The sequence below is a fragment of the Aplysia californica genome, unplaced genomic scaffold (genome assembly GCF_000002075.1).
Source record: "Aplysia californica isolate F4 #8 unplaced genomic scaffold, AplCal3.0 scaffold00022, whole genome shotgun sequence".
Taxonomy (NCBI): domain Eukaryota; kingdom Metazoa; phylum Mollusca; class Gastropoda; order Aplysiida; family Aplysiidae; genus Aplysia; species Aplysia californica.
The window spans coordinates 1,014,835-1,020,971 of NW_004797292.1; the positions used below are offsets into that span (position 1 = coordinate 1,014,835).

Below are 6,137 nucleotides of genomic sequence, written 5' to 3' on the forward strand. Positions count from 1 at the left end.
CGTTTTTTATTTTCCTTTTCAGCGAAATGCAATTAAAAGCCTTAGAGCTTGAAAATTGTTTAAAAATAAATACATTTATTTTTCTAACTTAACTTCAATGATTACATTATGCTATTTGGACTGGGACATTGACTGCATTTCATAGAAAGACAGAACAAAATGGTTCGACCACCTGTTACGTATGTTACCTAGCCAGCCAGCCTTGAGAACCTATAACACCAAGCACTCAAGCTATAAAGGAAGAGGAAGGCCACACAAAGGGTGGATTGAAGTTGTCAAGGAAGCCCTGATAAATCATAGTATCCGAACTGAAAGAGCTGCGGAGCTAGCCTACCATAGAAAACTGCATCTCCCCTTTATGCATAATGGCAACAGAGGATGAAAAAGTAAAAGTAAGTAATTGATCAATAATGTTCCAAGACATATTTCCCAGACAAATACCTCCTGTAGATGCCCCTGTCTGTGGGTGCTCCTCCGGCTAGTCCTCCTGTCCGCGGCTGGTCCTGGTGATGAAGACATGTCAATTAATACAATCGTCTTACACATCTATATAGTTTCCATTTTTCTTTCAGAAAATAAAGAGTTGATATATTTTTACAACTGGTTTAAAAGGACATTAATAAAAATCTGTCAGTAAATACGTAGGCCTCTTATTACTTTCCCTTTTCACCTAAATGTAAAAATAAAACTTTTACCTTTAAATCAAAAGAACCGATAGATATTTTTCTTCTTTCTTTTTTTTTTGTAGAGGTTTTACGGCGCTCACAACTGAATAAGGTCATATGACCACCATGGGGTGGATGTCAACAGAGAAGTTTTTACAGGGAATCAGACTTACTCTGCTCACCTTTCTGGCTTCAACAGCACAAAGTCTCTTTCGACTTTCAAAGCACCCCGGAAATAGTGGGTCACAAGAGTGTGACAAACATAAAAAAGTAGAGGAAAATGACGATAGTAAGGATTGGGAAAGTAAAAGAAGCAGTTGCCTGTTGTAGTTCAGGCACAGTTATGAGCATGACATTGTTGAATCTGCCCTTTTACAATTCTACTGTACATAAGAACTGAAGTAGGGTCAGACTCGCTAAATCAGCGTCCGTGAGTAACGAAGTGCTCGCTGGCACTACCCGCAAACAAGCGGACGGGTAACGAGCCATCCGCTTGTGAAAAGTAGTTCGCTACTCGCTACTCATTGGACAGAGACAACAGTTCATTTAGCCAGCGAGCGGACGGGTGGATGGAGAGACTCCATGCATTCAAGCAGGCAGGCAGACGGACAGGGAGCGACTCCTATTGCATACTATTTACACCCTGCCCCCCTCGTAAAACATTCACCTTCCTGCCCCACATTGTAGCTAGGTGTTCATGCTGGAAACTGCTCTCCCCTCCCCCCCCCCCCCCATAAAAAGTCCTTTGGAAATTCTTTTTTGAGTGACTGAGCAGGTGTTTTACGGCACTATCGACCCAAATTCTTTAAACTTCGCCTTCAGGTTAAATTGGAACATACACAGTGTGAACCACACACGAGGTGAAAGGTTACACACATAGTGCTACGTCACCAGCCTCTCTCACTCCCTGTGGCACCGCAAGTGGTTGAAACACTATGCCTAACAAACAATAGACGGCGGGCCTAACATCGAGTCGAGTATCTCGTGTGCTCGAGTTAGTCCGTTCGCCCGCCCGTTAAGTGAATTAAATTGTGGAGCGGACCAAAAAAAAAAGAACTGACTTGAGGTCCGCAGTCTGCTCGCTGAGAGAGTAAAATTGTGGAGTGGGCCCAAAAAATGAACTGTCTTGAGGTTCGCAGTTCACTCGCATGGCCGTCCGTTACCCGCTCGCTCTGACAGTCCGCGAGTAACGAACCCATCCATCCGCTCGCCCCAACTCTAATAAAAACGAGAAGGGTGGGGGGTATTTTTAAAATTTTGCTTTAATTATAAATTAACAAATAATGTTCCAAGACATTATTTTCCAGACAAATACCTCCTGTAGATGCTCCTGTCTGTGGGTGCTCCTCCGGCTGATCCTCCTGTCTGTGGCTGGTCCTGGTGATGAAGACGTGTCAATTAATATAATCGTATTGTATCTATACAGTTTGCATTTTTTGTTTCAGAATATACAAGAGGGGATATATTTTTACTACTGGTTTAACTGTTTAACTATGTCTCGACAGTTGCAGTGTCCGGCAGTCGAGGTCCATAACTATGGCTGGACCGATGCGAAGTCATTGTATTATGGTAGGAGCCGAATATAAAAAAGTATGAGCTAACAGAGCCTTTAGTTTGACCCGGAAGTCAAAGATAAATGAATTCTACATCTGCGTAATGCTTAATTGATGAGTTTGACTCGAAACAAGTGGTTTTATAAACGTAATATGTCGGGTCGCATTTCGACAAACACGAGAGAATTACGCGGACACGTGATTTCAAATTGCATGTTGAAAGGCCAGAAAAGACGGGTCAGGAGAAATGTTTTGTTAGTTTTCTTTTTCACCAAAATGCAAAAACAAATCTTCCACCTTGAAATAACAAAACCAATAGTTATTTTTCTAATTTTACTTTAATTATTAATAAATAATGTTCCAAGACATATTTCCAAGACAAATACCTCCTGTAGATGATCCTGTCTGTGGGTGCTCCTCCAGCTGGTCCTCCTGTCCGCGGCTGGTCCTGGTGATGAAGACGTGTCAATTAATACAATCGTCTTACATCTATACATACAGTTTGTATTCTTTTCGTGAAAAAATAAACTGTCGCTAAAATATTTTTGCTACTTGTTTAAAAAGCATCAAAGACATTTTTAAAAATTTGTCCAAAAATATGTTTCATCATTTGTCAATCAATACTATTGTCTTACGTCTATACAGTTTGCATTTTTGTTTCAAAATATAAAAAGAGTCGTTGTAATATTGTTAATCACCAGTTTAAAAGGACAGAAGGTCATTAATAAAAACCTTTCAGTAAAAATACATTCTATCATTCTCTCTTTCCACCTAAATGCAACAATAAAACTTTAACTCGAAAAACTATAATAATGAACACCGAGACATATTTCCCAGACAAATACCTCATGTAGACGTCCTGTCTGCGGGTGCTCCTCTTGGTCGTCCAGGTGGTCCTTAAGGAACAATCCAGTATACACGCCACTCCAACATCATCACACTCAAACTCAAAATCAGCAGGAAGCTCTACACACACCATTCTACCCCTGCAACCCCCTCCCCCCTTCCAAAAAAAAAAAAAAAAAAAAACCTACACTGCCCCCTCAACTACCTCCCGCCATGGCCATGGCAATATCTACAAAATCCTACTCTGAACCTAGCCTATCCACCTAGCTCCCTATCAACCTATCTGCCTATCTCTTCAGCCCCACTGCGTCACTTCAAGCCTGAGTGTGATATACGGAAATCGTAGAAGCAGACCACTTTGATACTTGTTGGACCAGAAAAGTGAACAAACCGTCTGATGTCACCAAACTTTGAACTGAAGGAAAGGGATAGAATTGCCTCGTCATCTTTCTAGTTCAGTGATCTCATATAGCGAAGCAGCTTCTGTACAATATCTGAAACAGTACATCATACAAAGAATTTTTCTGGCGTTGAGTCCATGTTTTTACAGCCCTATCCGCACAATTTCACACAAGCTTGAGAAATCAAAGTGCACAGTCAGCTGTTATATTTGCCAGTTATCGTTCGCTGGTGTAACTGACAGAAGTCCATTTCAGGGTAGCTGTGGCAGTATATTCGTCTGGCTGGTTGTCTAAGAGTGAGTGGAAGGTCCGTGCTGTCTGGGCAGGATGTCAGCTTCTTGGGTGACTATCAGCTGTTGGCTTCTCATGTGGGTGCTGGCTTTCTGTGAAAAATACATTTGAAGTCAAATTAGTTATTAATTAAACTTTACAGTTTAAGCAAAGAAAGGCACATCCAAGGCAATAACAATTATCAAAATGTAGGGAAAAAATACGACAGACAGGCACAAACTACAGGGGAAAGGAAACGAGAAGGTTCTGTCATTGACACCTCCCACCCATCGACAATAACAAAAAGCAATATATTGGGGGTTTTTGGGGTGGGTTTTTGGGTTTGTGTTTTACGGCGCTCACAACTGCATAAGGTTATATGAGCTCGCGGGACACATTAAACTTTTTCAGTTGGTAGGAAATTTTGAAATTTGCCCGGGTGGCGGTCAAAGCCTACTCTTATCGATTGGGAACAACCAAGGGATCTTTAACGTGCGCAACTTGCACTCGGGCCCTCTGAGATTTTTCGCCCTTGTCTGAGAAGGCTAGGTGCAGATCTTTCTTACCAGAAGATCAGGGGTGTGGCTGAAAGACAGCAGTAAGAAGGAACCAGGGAGAAGCAGTAGAAAGGCTGCAGAAAGAGTCAGAAGCCCACAGGAGGGGGCAAAGGAGGTGAGGGGGTGGGGGCAAAGGAGGTGAGGGGGTGGGGGCAAAAAGAGGCAGACGATAGAACATTGCTAGAGAGCAGGCAATGAGGTGAAACGAGTCAATTTTAGAGAAGAATTTTTTTGGTCGCTACCCGGACTCGAACCCGGGATCTTCGAATGAGCGGCCAACACCCTAACCTCTAGGTCACGAGAGCCCCCATATTGGTTTTTGATTGAGTATTATGTTCTATATCGCTAAAGAGAAAATCTGTTCATGTATTTGACACAGATTTACAGATTTTCCAAACATCAGCTTTTCTTACTACTGAAAAGGATGGACAAACATTTACAAAAATCTGTCTGCAAAATTATGAGTTAAAATTGTTCACTTTTTTACAACTTTGATAATATGCATTTCTTTGCAGACTAAATTTTTGCAAAACAAAGATCTTTCCTGGGTCAATAATATTAACAATGACTTCCTGTTGGGGCATTTAAAATACCAAATACTGGTATAAGCGTATCTTTGAATTCACCGCATTCTATCAAAATAAGCCAAACAATAGAAGAAACAAATTGTAGCATGTTATAAAGAAAGGACATTTTTATCCTAGGAGATGTTCTTCACATGGTTGTGTATTTTTGACCAATTAAAACTTCCATTATTCCAATATTAGTATCAGTGTGATAATGCAACCTATTGAAGGAGAGAAGGAGAGGTTCCACCTTCAGGGACAAAAAGCAACCAATATCATAAATTGTTCTCAGTTGAATTGATTTAACAAGCAAATATTCAGGTCTTAGGTTAATTTTAGACTCATTACTCGACATGACCAGGGGCATTTTTTGAGAGACACCTAAATACAAACATGTAATTTGAAGTTGGAACTCAAAACTCACCAATTATTGGTACTTTTTAATTTCTAAAGTAGTAATTGAGTTAATGTCCTAATACGGGACGTCTGTTAATAGGGGGAGGGGGAGAGGGAGGGAGGGAGGGAGGGAGAGGGAGAGGGAGAGAGGGAGAGAGAGAGAGAGAGAGAGAGAGAGAGAGAGAGAGAGAGAGAGAGAGAGAGATTGCTGTGGCTTAAATTAAGAGTCGCAAGGGTGGTTGCAGGGTGTGGAATACTGAAAATAGAAATTACTAAATCTAAATCTGAAGGAACTAGGAGGAAGGGGTTAAAGGGGGGGGGGGTGCAGTTTGAGAAGAAAGAGTGCACAGGAAATACAAGTGAGAGAGAAACAACGGAACTAGCCCAAAATAGGGAAAGGGGAATGAAATGACCTTCCAGTACGCACAATATGTACAATGAGGAGGAGTGGGGAGAGACGAAGAATGAGGACTTGATAATAAGAATTGGAATACGGTTCAATATCAAGAAATACGAAAACAAATAACATACCTGAATATTTGCTAAGATATAATGGAATCCAGATCTCTATGTGTCGCCTGATCGCCTCGGTTTCATTAGCACAGGAGACGGGAAGGCAGTGTCCAATGTAGTTTTACTACTGGAATCACAAGTACCTGAAATGTCGCCAGCTTCGAACTGATTAATTTCTGCTCAAAGTGCCCTAAGAGAGCACGAACTGAATTGTATTCACCAAGTAGCTGTCTGCTGATTGGCTGTTGGATCTCCGAATTCTACTCATCAATCACTTTTTTTTTTTAGCTGAGTAGGCCTACTGTAAACGAGGCGTCACAAAAAAGCGTAGACTAACATAGTCAGGAAGACAACGTTGTTGGTTGTTTTT

At 41.3% G+C, this 6,137-nt stretch overlaps 1 long non-coding RNA gene across 1 annotated transcript in view; it reads right to left on the minus strand.

Moving 5' to 3' along the window:
* Positions 1-2,018, minus strand: part of LOC106013184 — a 4,765-nt gene extending 2,747 nt beyond the window's left edge. Inside the window, exon 1 of the long non-coding RNA XR_001185270.1 lies at positions 1,981-2,018. This is a non-coding gene — a long non-coding RNA (uncharacterized LOC106013184). The remainder of the gene's footprint in view (positions 1-1,980) is intronic.
* Positions 2,019-6,137: the final 4,119 nt, after the last annotated feature.